Source organism: Choristoneura fumiferana, chromosome 17 (genome assembly GCF_025370935.1).
Source record: "Choristoneura fumiferana chromosome 17, NRCan_CFum_1, whole genome shotgun sequence".
NCBI lineage: Eukaryota > Metazoa > Arthropoda > Insecta > Lepidoptera > Tortricidae > Choristoneura > Choristoneura fumiferana.
Window position 1 is genome coordinate 6,872,266 of NC_133488.1, and position 15,088 is coordinate 6,887,353.

Consider the following 15,088-nt stretch of genomic DNA (forward strand, 5'->3'; position numbering starts at 1 on the left):
TCCTCAAACTATCTGTACTTATCCAAATCGGTTCAGCGGTTTAGACGTGATGATTTGACAAACAAACAAACGGGCTTACAAACTTTCGCATTTATAACAGTGGGATTCCATTGAAAATTCTGAAAACCCTGTGATGTACAAGATCTGGCCGTAATCCTGAAAAGAGTAAAAATCCTGAGTTCTTAAGACAAATCGTGAGATATGGCAAATGACCGATGTGGTAATGGCCTGTCACATTTTTGTGTCAAGTGAGTTTCAAACACCCTCCGAAAAGTGAATTTGTCAAACGTTAAGAACGGAAGCTGGGTGGTGCGCATCCCGCGCCAATCGCCACCGACCTACGACCGGCGGATCAGTCCTCTCCTCTCCTCAATGCCGGTTCTTCCTTCCTCGCTCGTTCCTCACTCAGTCAGTCTGCTCGCGTCGCCACGCACGGACGCACGCCCGCCGCCGCGGCGAAACACGCGAGCTTTCGCAAACCGAACCTGTGGATTTCTCAGTGACATGTGCAATTAAATATTGATACACAGAACACCTGAGTGCTCTCAATCAGCTGGATTTTCCCAAATCGGAACTAATCAAGGTCGGTGTTGCGAATTATATGCGATGCAATTGGAATGTCACTTGTCCAGTCCTTTGACGTGCAAGGATTGTTTTTTAATGGCAAGATGGTTTACGCGTAAAGACGGGTCGTTGACTCTAAAGTGCTGGGTTGCTTTTTTAATTGTGTTGAGTGGTCAATGGTCAGTGTTGTGTGTAAGGCTTCTACCGTTCAGTTGTTTATTTTGAATTGCTTTTAGGATCTCCAAGAATAAAAAGTTCTTGCATAGATATTGTGGTAGTTTTGCTGTAACTAATTAGCAAATTTAATACGTATTACATTTGTTTTCGTCGTTAAAATGAGAATGAGGAAAACTCATGTACTCAGTACTTATAAATAAATTATTCTCTGTTGTAGATATGCATGGATATATTGAATATGCATAAACTTATTTTTAAACTCATAGTTAAAATTATGTATGCAACTTCCTATTTTATACGGATTATTGTATTAGTGGCCTATGAAGGTATTAAGTACTTACTTAATAAAAAGGATGAGTCTTTGCTTTCATTACGATTGGAACCTCAAATTTGGTATCAAATCTATTGCAGTATTACGTTTTAGAATTACTTCTATGATTTACCGTCATTATGTCAACCAGCGGGGCTACTACGAAATTCAAAAATCGAAGTTCGTGTCTTTCCGTCCCTCTGACACTTATGCTATTTAATATGAGAGTGAGAGGGACGGTACTATACGAACTTCGAATTTCGGAGTAGGCCCTCAGAATATGTGTACGGCTGGACTAAGACCTTCCCTAAAAATCTCTACAACAGCTGATTTTAAGCAATTCCAGTCGATGGCGTCCAACTTGTGGGAGGCTCAAATCAAACTTCGCCATCAGGTTATCAGTAGACAGTTTAAAGAAAATAGGATTAATTACATAAGTAAAACTTTTTCACAAATAGCATTAAATTTTTTATTTCTTGCTGTTTCAATTCCGTTCATAGGAAACAAAAAAAGAACAAGGGGCCGACTTTTGAATTTATATCTTTGAAAATACCACTTTCGAGTGGAAAAAGTTGTGTTGAATATCAAATAAGAGAAAACTAGTCGCAAACTGGGCTCAGCTCTAAAAAATTCATCAAATAATCAAAATTTAATTTGTGTGGTAAATTTTGATTCTGAAACGTATTACATTACAATGCAATAAAAAGCGAAAATGTATGCAATATAATTTCATGTTCGACCGTATCTTCAAAAGCATGCTAACATCATTTATTCGCTTCTCGCCGCGTGATCACAATAATTTAAACTAGCCTCAAATCCACTTTCATATTTGCTTAGAAAACAAATGAATCAACACTTTGCATAACTCCTCTTCTCAGATACCCAAGTACACATAAAATGTCCACAAGCCGTACATTGTTTGATTACCACTCGTTGCGTACAATCGGAGGTCGCTAACATTAGCATGTCAAGGGGACTGGTAACGGTTGGACCATCAGCTGTGCTGTGTGGTTTAGCGGATGCACCGGAAAATTGGTAATCATTACTGTTTGGGTCAATTATAAACAAGGTCGATGGTACGCGTGAAATTGCCTAAGGTAAAATTATGGACACAAATATTCATGACTTCGTAAGAAGCTGTAAATTTTAGTGAATGCAGACTTTTGGAAGATTTCGTTTCATTTTGTATCTCTCCGCTGCTGCATGTTAGTGTAATTTTGTTCCAATACTGTCTCTTCCAGCTTTTCCCTGCAATCTTTACTATAAAATATCCTTTTGTCGCTACCTCGGGCTCATATCTTTTCAAGTAATAATAATACTTACTACGTCTCAACGGTCTTGCCTTGTGGAAACCAAGATCTCCCAACTTACGATCTCATTTGCCTCATAATCGTTTCATGACGATGGCACTATTCTTATAATTTGACTTATCAGGCCAGTTAAATTTCAATTTTAATTTCGTTTACCATATTGAAAATTTATAGCTTCAATTAAAACAAAGCTTGAAATCATAGCATTCTGCTTTCCATTTGTATCTTAAAAGGAAAAGCCTTTTCTTTTTAAGCGACTTTGTAATAGGTAGTAGCAAATTTTCAGCATGAAATTTACGTGAAATTAAAAATAGTTTGCCTCCCTTCACTTAGAAAGATAGTAGCAATTTAATAAACAGTTTAACTAGCCTTCATTCTGTTTTTTAAACTAACGTAGTGTAAAAGCTATTTCTGTTTATAACATTATCAAAGTAAATTTTATTAACGTTTTTTATAACTTAATACTTCCCGTGCCTGAATGTGCTAATAACGATAAGGAAAAGCAATTCCAGTCAATACTATTATTTCAAAGTTTATAATAATTATGAGCTATTGCGTTATTAAATATAAGAACATTACTCCAACGGAAACCTTGAAACTGAGTGAATCGTGATTCAATCATTATTTGATCATCGGAATTGTTGTTAATGTTATTTCTATCCTACACTAAAACGTTACTTGATTCGTTTCAATTATTTCAAATAATCTAGCAATCTAAGACGGTAACAGATTCTAACCAAAAATTAAAACTGTAGTCATTATTTGCTTCGGACTGCAAGGAAATGAAGTTTACGAAAGTTGTGATGAATGAGAAATTGAAACAGGAGTAGTTTAACCTAAAACCTCTGGAACCCTAAAGAGTTAGGGGTAAGTAATTAGAAAGATGACTTTGCTCGAGGCAAGGCGTCGAACTGTGTCGCGAGCTTTAGAACGGATGCTGTTAAACTACGGATGTAATTTGCCGTGAAATACTGCGTTGGAGTAAAACATGGCTCCAATTTCAGTGAAAAATTTATAAGCTTTGACGCGAAAACGGCTCGCAAGCACATCCTTAAAAGCAAGTCTGACAAAAATCCTTAAGGCAAGACCGGTTAATGGATATGTTTAGATTATTAATAACCTCATTAATACGGTCTCAAAGCAGACACACACGGATTTTAATAGCTAACTTCTTAAACAAATAAAGTACTTTAAAACTCATTTCAAATTATGCAAACCCCTGTATCCCGTCAACTTCGTCGTTAAGAATTCCTACCCTTTCTACGGCAGATGTTACGCCAATTGTAACAATCTTCGTACCGTATGGTTTTACTTTAAAATTGTTGCTGACTTACTTGAGGGCAAATCATTTGCATTTATTGTATCCAAGAAGAAGATTTAAATATGGTTTTACTGAAAACAATCTGCATTTTATGGAAATGAATACTATACTGGGTTGATTAACTTTTTTCTAGATCGGTAGAAGCTAACTCGATGTAGACTATAACGACGATGTACTCGATGTCTTATAATAAAAAAAAAAGGAAGGCGCTCGATTTTTAATAAAATTTGCACTCCAAAGTTGAATATTTCGCAAACAGACACTAGATCGCAATAGAAAAATCGTCTGAGCAACCCCCCAATGGTTTTAAAAGACCTATCTAACGATACCCAACACTATAAAGTTAGTCGAGAAAAAAAAATCTTCTATCTATCAATTTTTAAACAAGTTGACAGACACCTCTATTGGCATTGTTGTTTTATGAAATGCAAACGATTATCAACTTTAAGGTGGTAGACCACACATTTAGCTGATGGTACCCTAAAAATATTTCTTTTTGTTTTATTATTTTACCACTCTGTCGGCGTGACTGATATGTATATTCATGCCAAATTACAGCTTTCTAGTACTAACGGTCTCTGAGCATAGCCGCGGACAGACAGACAGACAGACGGACAGACATGGCGAAACTATAAGGGTTAGTTTATAGTTATATAGGTTATTTCCTAGTTGACTACGGAACCCTAAAAAATGGTTTTTGTTCTTCGTTTCAAATCATTGTTCATGGTGCAATATGCGTTATGTAGATAAGTATAATTTTATTGCCCGTTTACAGCTAAAAAACTTAAGTATCATTATCTATTGTTACAAGTGTTTAATCTGTCTAGGAATTTTAAAAAATGCTGAGAAATTTACCTAAAAGCTTTGGTTACGCAACGTCACTTAATGAGTAATTATGCCCAAACTTGGTATCGTTGTGCTTGAACTAGTGTGGGAGCATCAGTTTGAATTGGCCTTTTAACTTTTTTCTTTATTCTAAATGTTACGAAAGTGCACGGTAATTTTAAAACACAGTCATCATCATCATCATCATCCCAGTCGATGTACCTACGTCCCACTGCTGGGCACAGGGCTCCTCTCAGAATGAAAGGACTTAGGCCGTAGTTCCCACGTGAGCCTAGTGCGGATTGGGAACTTCACACTTCACGCATACTATTGAATTGCATCGCGGGTTCAGCAGGTTTCCTCACGATGTTTCCTTCATCGTAAAGCTAAAGTGTAACTCTTAAATAAGAAAGAAGAAGAAAAAGTCATAACAGTGAACTTATTTTTTTTTGTGCCTTTGCAAGGAACTATTCGCGTAAGATACAGACTCGTAAAGTCTAATGCAGGTGACTGTTGTACTTGGCCGGTTTTATTTTTTAATTTTGAAACTTTTTTGCGAGTAATCGCAATGAAGTGAATGAAAAAGTATTTAAGTATTTGACATTATTTTTTTACATAGTTTTTTGCACATAGCCCTTCAAAACTGTTTACACAGTTTGTCTGCAGGATACCTTAAGTACATCATTTTTTATAATTATTGTTATTGTTACAACTATGTCTAATTTAAATTTAAATTTATTTATTTTTATTCTCGCTGACTATTTATTATACTTAATAAGATTTTATTTTTTTGTATACATTTGACGATCCTTTTGTGAATTTCTTGTAAGTAACTGACATGTGCTTATAATGTATTTTTTCAAAAGGTAATAAATAAATCTAATCTAATCTAATCTATGGAAGAGTTTCTACTAAATATTTTTTAAGAATCTTTTTAAATTTATTTTTCTCAGGTTCTAGGCGGATGTTATCAGGTAAGCTGTTAAACAAATACGGTAGTCTTTTGTTTAATGTTCTATCGCCAAAGTAGATGGTCACTCGGGGCACTTCATATTTACTTGAGGACACCGACCTAGTACTATGACTATGGTTGATCAATACTAAACTACGCTCTAGATTGCTATGATTATTTATGGCTACTAAGTATTTATGTTTTAGACGAACACGGAAACCGATTTTAAATAATTTGTAATACTTAATCGCCATTACAGCTCTGCTTAGTTTTATTGTTTACAAGTAATTTTAAAAATCTTAATTGCAGTGCCTCTAGTTTATCGATGTAGGATTTAAATGTTAGGCCATAGGAATCGAATATTACACGCTGTGTCGTTATACAATAGAAGTTGCACTAAATCGTAACAATGTTGGTACCTACATTATTCATTATCGCAGTACTACTTGATAAGAGGTTTCCTGAAAAATATTTGCCGGGCAGTCCTTGATAAGAGTTAAATATTTTTGTCGAATTAATAAGTGTACAAGACGAAGTGACAGCTAGTATATTATATGAGTATTCAATAATGTAAAAGACCATAATGGCAACATTGGCACAGTTTCAAAAATATGCCGACATAGTTATACAAAGTGACACAAAGAGGTATGTTTTATAAACGTTCCACACAATTGTCTTAATAAAACATAATAACAGTGACAAAGTACCATGGTTTTGATACAAATGCAAGGTTTATTTTTTATCATTGTACAAATTAATATAACTTTCAATGAAACGTACACGGCTGATGAATCCAATTGCGCTTATAATCAGTGAAATTTTATCACGACGATAAAACTAGCTGATAAGGAAATATTGTATATAAATATATAATCATAATGTTTCGCTATTAGAAATAGTGTATTAAAGAACTAATCGCCTTTAATAGGTAATAACTAAAGGTAAATGAGTTCAGCAATGTTAAATAGAAATTGAAGACTAGAAGTACCTAGTTAATCAATACGTAATGATTATAGTGATTAACAATAGTATTTTTCAACATTATTTTCTGTATTTAACTGAATTTCACCTTACTAACTAAGCTTGCAGGTGGTAGGACCTTGTGGTGCAAGGTCCGTCCGGATTGCTACCACCATCTTGCTCGCTAATCCTGCCTCGAAGCAGCAGTGCTTGCTCTGTTGTGTTTCGGCGTGGAGAGTAAGACAGCCGGTGAAATTACTGGCACTTGAGGTATCCCATCTTAGGCCTCTAGGTTGGTAACGCATCTGCAATACCCTTGGTGATGCAGATGTGTATGGGCGGTGGCGATCTCTTACCATCAGGAGACCCACTTGCTCGTTTGCCATCCAGTCGAATAAAAAAAACAGGAAGCAGTTAGTACTCTTCAAGCTCAACATTTACTTATGTAACATTCAGTGACTAAAATCAGCTAATTACAAAAAAAAATGAAAGTTCACCCATTTTGTCCAATTTATCGGGGTCATGCCGTAACAAGCAGAGTAGGGTAAATGCAGCAATTGTTGGCACCATTGTCGTCAAGCGTAATCACGATGGGAACCAACACTTCCGATGTAGATTAACATGGATGCGTTGCGAAAAGGAAATTACCTTCATATAATGGACGTGATGATTTAATTTACATTTTATATTTCCTTTTTCCGTGTGTGAAAGTGGGCATTGTTGTCAAAGTGATATGGTGTCAAATCATTTATTTGAGTTGGTTCAATTTTCATGGTGTATTTATAGTTATCTATATGTCGGCGGCCGATCGTAAAATCCGCCAGATCACGAAATTCCTAGGCATATGGTGAAATGCCGCCATTTCATGAATTGGCTAAGGGACATCCGCCATATCGTTCATAACTCACCGTTTAGCGATTTGCCTAGTGACGTTTAGGCAGATCATGAAATTCCTAGGCATATCATGAAGCGCCGCCATTTCATGATTTGGTCAGTTTAGGCAGATCATGAAATTTCTAGGCATATCATGAAACGCCGCCATATCGGTTCTGGCACTTCGCCGGCCGCTGCCGCGGCACGCTCGCTTCGCTCGCTCGGCTCGTGCGTCGTGATCACAATTAATACTAACCACGCCTCGCTTCGCTCGTCGTACCTAAATTTTGCTATAAAAATAAATAACAACTAGTGAATACTTTATTTACCAACAAAATACTAACCTCTAAAATAGGTACGGGCAGACGTCCATGGTTTTTTCACATTGTGCACAGAATCCGTTTGATTCACACAAAAAGAACGGAGCTGATGTTCAAAAGCTTCTTTTGCACTTCTATTTTGAATTCAATCACTATTTTCGGTTTAAAGATCATTTTGTAGCGACGCCGACATTTCTCACGCGCTAAACAAACACGGCCGGTCAGCTGGTCACGGCCGCCATTGCATACGCAGCGCCACCAGTGGCCAAATAAGAAACTATTTTACGATGTGCCCGGTATAGAGCTAGGAATATCGACGAATGCGTTGCTCTAATCGATCTGCCGTATTATTTCTCAGGCACATCGTGATATGCCTGGCCAACGTTTAGGCATATCATGAAATGGCGGCGTTTCACGATATGCCTAGGAATTTCGTGATCTGGCGGATTTTACGATCGGCCGCCGACATATATACTATTGTTCACCTGCGGCTTCGCACACGTAAATCATTAGATACAGCAGCTGAATTGAAATTTAGGGAATTTTAAACATTCCCTTGGGTATTTCCCGAAAATTAAATCGCGGTTTTCATTGACGTTACATTAAAAACAACCATATCCGATTTCATGACTCTAAGCCCAGCGGTTTTATTCCAGATGTCCAGATATCTAGGTACATACCAAATTTCATCTAAATCCGTCAAGCCGTTTCTGCGTGAAGAAGTAAGAAACATACTCAAACACTCACAAACTTTTATTAGTGGGATTTAAATTTTAAAAGCTTCAGGACTTCATTATGTGAGGTGATAGTGAATGTATTTATTTAGTAATTAATTAACTAGACGAATTAAGGGTACATTTTGGGTAAATTTTCACATTGGGTGCTCTATAATTATGGTGTAATTTTTTCATTAATATGAAATAAAATGTATGTATTTTATTTTTTTCATAAAACGGTGGTTCTTTGTTAGATTATTAGAGGTAGGTATTAGTGAATTTGCTGACTAAATCTTAACATGAGATTGAGCTAACATAAGATAATCCTATTATAAGATATAATTGTCTTTTTATTTTATTTTTGAGAACAGTTTTATGGTAGATATCTTTAAACAACAGTTAAGAATTAAAACCACAAAAATAACCGCTGCGGAACAAGAATAATGCCAAAGTCATGTCGTAAATGCATTCTTTAACGTCGGGGATGTATTCAAAACGAGTTTATTACAAGAAGCTCTATTCTCAAGATGTCTCCTTCGAGTTGAAGTATCATTTCACAAAACCAGAAGTTAAGAGGACACACGGACTGCCAAATAATTAACAAAAACGAATATAATTAAAATGTTCAACAATTTTGCGATAATAATATTTGTTCCGTTAAATTGAGGGTTATGGCAATTTTTCAACATTTTGTTTGAAGCCAAATATGTACGAGTATGTACTAGCTTGTTACCCGTGACCCCGTCTGCATTGAATTAGTTTATCGCTATCCCGCGGGAACTATGCAATTTTCTAGACTAAATAATATCTTATTTCCTTCTCCGGAACTAAAACTATCTTTACACCGAATTTCATCTAAACCGGTTCAGCGGTTTAGACGTGATGAAGTAACAAACAAACAGACTTACAAACTTTCGCATTTATAATATTAGTGAGATTAGTGGGATAAGTATTGACATCTATGTACTGTAGTGGACAGACGGTCCACAATTCTAACAAAGCCCTATTTAAATTAAAACCACGCGTATTCTTCAAGGTGTATTGTAAATCGACTGACTTCGTTGGCGGCTCGTATACAAGTCTCTCGAACTCCATTGCGCCCGTTCGCTGTTATCATATTCAAAAATAGAAATAGGTTGCCAGTTCTAAGCGAACGAGCACCAAGGAGTTTTACATAGTACAATATCCCTCCCTCCTATTGAGGTTAGGACTAACCTAGGCAGGGGATGGTTAACAAAGTTCTACCATAGCTCTGCTAGAGCTAACCTGCAGGTTAAATGAGACCAGCCTTAATTATCTGTGGGAGCTTGCCCTTAAGTGGCCAACTCACAAGCCCGCAGCTCGAATAACTGAAAAGGTCATCATGGTAGTGGTTAATCTTAGTGCTTATTTAAACTTGGCTATGGCATAAAAAAATTAATAGTGTCTTTGACACTTTCCAAAAAAATACTACTGTGTCTGTGACACTTATAATGCCAAAGCCAATCGCATGTAAAGCTAGCCTTACATAGCAGTATAGACACAACATCGCTTATGACGTGCGTCACACCACCATGTAATGCGAACTTCACATCGGATATAAAGCTAGCTCCACACCGCAGTATAGGCACAGCATCGCTTATGATGTGTGTCGCACCACAGTGCTTCACTGACTTTAGATCCAACAGTTGGCCATCACTCCCCCCTGAAGCTGGTCATCACCAGTACCTTACGGCACTAGACTGGCTGTTTGGAACAAATAATAAATCATCAATATTACTTATCACAATACAACCCCGGTCAAGGAAAGAAAGAAAGAAAAAACATTTATTCGTGACATTATTACTTACACAAAATACTATAAACTAAAAAATTACTTATCAGGGTCACGAAGTGGTCCCAAATCAGCATAATGCCGCTCGTGCGGAAGTACTTGAACAAACTATAGTAAAAGGTTCACAAATCCGCGCTCTGATCAAATACGGGAGATCGATTAGAGCAACGCATTCCTCGATATTCCTATCTCTATACCGGGCACATCGTGATATTCCGAAAAAAGATAAAATTAGGTACGACGAGCGAAGCAAGGAGTGGTTAGTATGATTTTTGACCACAACGCACGAGCCGAGCGAGCCAAGCAAGCGTGCCGCGTCAGCAGCTGGCAAAGTGCCAGAACCGATATGGCGGCGTTTCATGATATGCCTAGGAATTTCATGATCTGCCTAAACGTCACTAGGCAAATCTTTAAACGGTGAGTTTTTAACGATATTGCGGATTTCCCTTAACCAATTCATGAAATAGCGCCATTTCACGATATGCCTAGGAATTTCGTAATCTGGCAGATGTTACGATCGGCCGCCGACGTATACACGTATTTCGATGGGGATATTTAAGCTAGGTTTATCAAAGTAAATAGCAGATATAATTCATCACAGAGCGAGCTGCCCTGTTAAATCTTATACGTTTATTCGTCTTGGCTATACAATTTCTAAGACTGGAAATAAATTACCCGCAATATTGTTAGGTATCTAAATAGGTACCTAACTGTGCCGAAGGCACAACCTTTTTTAAGTGAATTTATGTACTTACCAGAATAATTTTGTATGTTCTATTTGGCAGTCTGATTAAAGATACGTACGAGTTAACACGTGTTTTGTATGTAGTAGGCTCGCAGACCCTTAAGGCCCAGTTTTAGCCCTTAAGGCACCAGACCGTAACACTAACAATAGCATCTAGTAACGAAGACTCGGACTGTAAGCCGATAAAATTTGTCGTAAAATGTTAAAAGGATTATTATGCGCCCATTTAACGGAATCTTTTTGACTGTATTTTATTTTTTTGCGTTTTAAAAAGCTTTTAAACCGATAATGGCGTCCTTGCAAGTCAAAAAAGTATAACTTGATAAAACATACGCGTATGTTTATCTCTTTCCTGTTTTTCTATAGCACGTTAAGGAAAAAATGTACCTTAGCGATCATTAAAATTCTGTGCCGATAGAGTCCAGTAACGGTTCAACGGTTGACAATGCAAAGGTTGAATTGCAACATGTTTTGGTCTTTCAATTATTTGGCCCTTCTGTTCTGCCTGCTTGCGTTAACCTGAGATGTTTCGGTAAAGATAGAATTGACAGCATTGCACAAAGTATTTGTGGTGGCGAAAGTATTTTGCATAACTTAAATACGCGTAAATGAGTATTTGACCAATGTTGAGCCAGTTTTTACGGTAGCTTTGCCACTGTCGTAGTAGTTTTAGTCAAAAAAGTATGCGTAATACTATCGTATCGTACTATGTTATCGTAGGGAAAAAAATAAAAAATAATTGTTTCCATAGGATGATTTATGACTTTTAAAGGCGAACTTAAAGATAATCAACGTCATTAATTACCTAACTTATCGCTTAGGTCTCATGGGTCTAAAGTAAAATACTAAACATCGCGTGTAAACATAAACTATGCAAGTTATTGCGCAATCTGTGTCATGTCATCAAACCTTAAAATGCGTGTGTTTGACTGTGTATGTAGATGACATAATAATTGCATTTGGATTTATGAAAACAAACAACAAGATTTAAATGTCGTCGCGTGTCTTACCATTATGTTACAGAGGTGACATTATCTTGACCAATCGCAGTATCACTTTTAGTCGAGCGAAAGCAAAATGGCGAACCTACAATGAATTATAAAGATTTTAATTAGTGAACGGATGCTAAGGCTCTCCCTACGCATCAATGCATGTTATACCTAAGTCCAGAGATTATAATCGAGATATTAGTCGTCCGGTAAGAAAATGAGTACTTTGCCAAGACTCGCTTGGAACAGGTTTCGATGGCAGCTACCACGGTATATCGTATCGTCGCGTTCTAATCGCACAAAGGTGCTTGCCGGTAAGGAATACTTACAGGTGATTCATCGAAGGGGGTCGCTTAGTACAGGGGAGATGTAGTCAATGCGGATTGCGATGTCACCGGAGGCCATTCCTCGGTCAAGTGTACATGTTAACCGCATAATACTGTCTGTGCTGTTAACGATTTTGCCGCAGGCAAATTGAAGCCTAGCTCTAATGTTGGTAACGGGCAATCTGATAAACGTGAGAAAGTTAGTTTTTAAAGGCGTTCGTAATTAGACTATTGTTTGAAGCCGTGTGATTAGTACGAGTTGTGTGATTAGGATTGTTTCAGAGCTAATAGAGGTTGCGTCTGTCATAGAAGTCGAATTTGAGGTTAAGAAATGGTTCAAAACACAATAAAAATTGGCGAAATTGCTGCGAACTTGAGACTGGTACAGCTAAAATTGAGTTTAAATTTTATTCACTAGTATACTCATGAAATTAGCTTTAACATACTTGAACTTTGTCCTGTAGCCTTGCTCCCATGGAATATTAAAAAATAGTTAACTATATCGCATGGGAATTCCAGAAAATACCTCCTTGGGCATCTTTATGATTATTAAATTTTTCTACCATAGGTCACTAGCTCCACTTGCTTAGGTTTGCGTTGTTTATGAGACACGTTAAATTTTATATGATTTTGAAACACATTTTACGTCACACACGCAAGTTGGAATGTTCAAGTGGAATTCAACTTAATCGAATGTTGCACTCGACCGGCCAAGACAACATAAAACTACTGGTTGCTACGCCATTTTTAATACTTTTAAACTGGCGTTTACACGAAGCTGTACCAATTGAACTGTAATGATTTAGGAAATTGAACTAATTTTTGGTTGTTTACTGAAAAAAGTGCAATTTCGAAGATTAGGTAGACTTGATATTTGACGTCGCGCGTTAATGCCTTTTCCGGGATAAAAAAGTAGCTAATATTAATCAGGGATAGTGTATTGTTTTTAAATGTGGAGAGAATTTTTTAAATCGGTTCTAATGATAAATTATTATAAGTAAATAAATAATAATTCTATATCTTTAATCGTGACACAATTCGGTATTTGACTTTTTTTTATTTACTTTATAAATTAAAACTTGACAATGCATGTAATCAAACAGAAAAACAATTTTTAAGATATCTTTAAATATAACAGATATATAAAGGTTTGAATTTCAAGATAAGACAGAGAAAGACTTACTGGCATGTGACGTCACACGCAAGTAGCGCCATACTTGCTGCATAGAGAAAAGCGTTTTAGAAAGAGACAGATATATCGATTTTTCAAAAAATCGCTAATTTTCTACCGAATTAATTTTTCTCTTCGCTTAACATTGTCTGTGGATCTATATTTTAATAATATAAAGAATAAGGCAAATTCAATAGTTGTCAAATACCGTATTGACATTAATTGAACTAATTTCACTAAGTAAGTGAACTATATAGGTCTAATTAAATGACCTTTGACTTTGCTACTCAGCAAATAACAGCCGATAACAGTGTGTGTAACAAAGCAAAACTCAATACTCGAGAACAAAAGTTCTTCTTCTGCATACATAGTAATACTATCTGCTTAGACCGGGGATTAGACCTGGGCCTTAACTTAAGCTACATATAGTCAGGGTCTCTAACCACTAGGGTTCAAGGGGAAAGTGTTGTATCTATGAATAAACGGTTTTACCCGTAGAGAGCATTGGTATCTTTAAAAACGAAAAACCAGAATCTTAAAAATCCTAACGTAGAATACTTAATAGTCTTCTCGATGTTTAGCAGCACTACTGTGTATAACTATGTTTCGTGAGGGGTAACCAATAAGATACTATCGAGTAGGTATAGTTGTTTAAACGCGACGGTAGTATCGCTCACTTGCTTCTAAAGGGTAATGTCACCTTGTTGCAATTCTCAGAGGTAAATTCCAAGGCAGGGTAAGGAACTAGACTATAATGATAACTTTAGAGAAGTTGTATGATCTATTCAGGTTTTTGTTTTGCTCTAACGTCCCTTGTTCAGTATCTGAGACCTACCTAGTTAGTATGTTACGTTATAATTGTATCACAGCAATATCATTTGAATGACATCATTACTTCTGCTCCACAATCTTCCTAGACAATTGATTCAATCATAACAGCCAATGTTGTGAGTTATCATGGGAAGACGAAGATCTGTTATGATACTTTATATAAAAGACATTGATAAATGTCGGTGATAAATCAGTTTTGTTACTTGAATTAAATATGAATGGCAATTTTAAAGTTCTTGCACTTACTTTTGTTTGCATGCTTAAGGGTGCTGAATCATTGAATCGGAGTTGTTGGTTACACAAATCTATTAGAATTTGTTTTTTTACTCAAACAATCATTCACACGGCGGATTTTATCTGTCGTGTAGCTGTAAGTAAGTAGCTGTAGTAAGTAAGAGTAACATCTTCTAGACAGAATTTATAATATTTTTTGCCCTCTGTTTCATTGTTTTCTGATAAGATCCTGTTATGTTATTGTGACAGAAATCTGTGATGCTATCTCTGTTTACTTTGTTGAATTAAACAGACAGCATCACAAATACATATTGTATTTTTACTGTACACTCGAACCATTTGATTCTTGACCCACCGCAGAACGCTCTCATAGTAAGTGTCATAATGAATTCCCTTGTCAAGCAATGAGATGTTCTACGAAAAAGTTTCACAGCGGGTCACGATTCATTTGGTTTGATAGTACTTCATTATTACACAAAAATAATTACTTAATTTAATGAGATTTCCTTAAACAGTTAAATAATAATCGCCAGGTACATAGCAACGCTGGTTTGCGTGCTGTAGAATTACTTATATGATTTTATGGCACAAGGACTCTTAAGCTGACAAGTGAAATATGTGTGCCTACAAATAAATTTATTCGCGAAATCA

The 15,088-nt window shown here is 36.4% G+C and overlaps 1 protein-coding gene across 2 annotated transcripts in view; it reads left to right on the forward strand.

Annotated features, from left to right (window-relative positions):
- The first annotated feature begins 394 nt into the window (after positions 1-394).
- Positions 395-15,088, forward strand: part of Pgant9 (polypeptide N-acetylgalactosaminyltransferase 9) — a 206,375-nt gene continuing 191,681 nt past the window's right edge. For both annotated transcript variants that reach the window (XM_074100911.1, XM_074100912.1), the window contains exon 1: positions 395-583. The gene's annotated coding sequence lies outside the window, so the exon portion shown is untranslated. The remainder of the gene's footprint in view (positions 584-15,088) is intronic.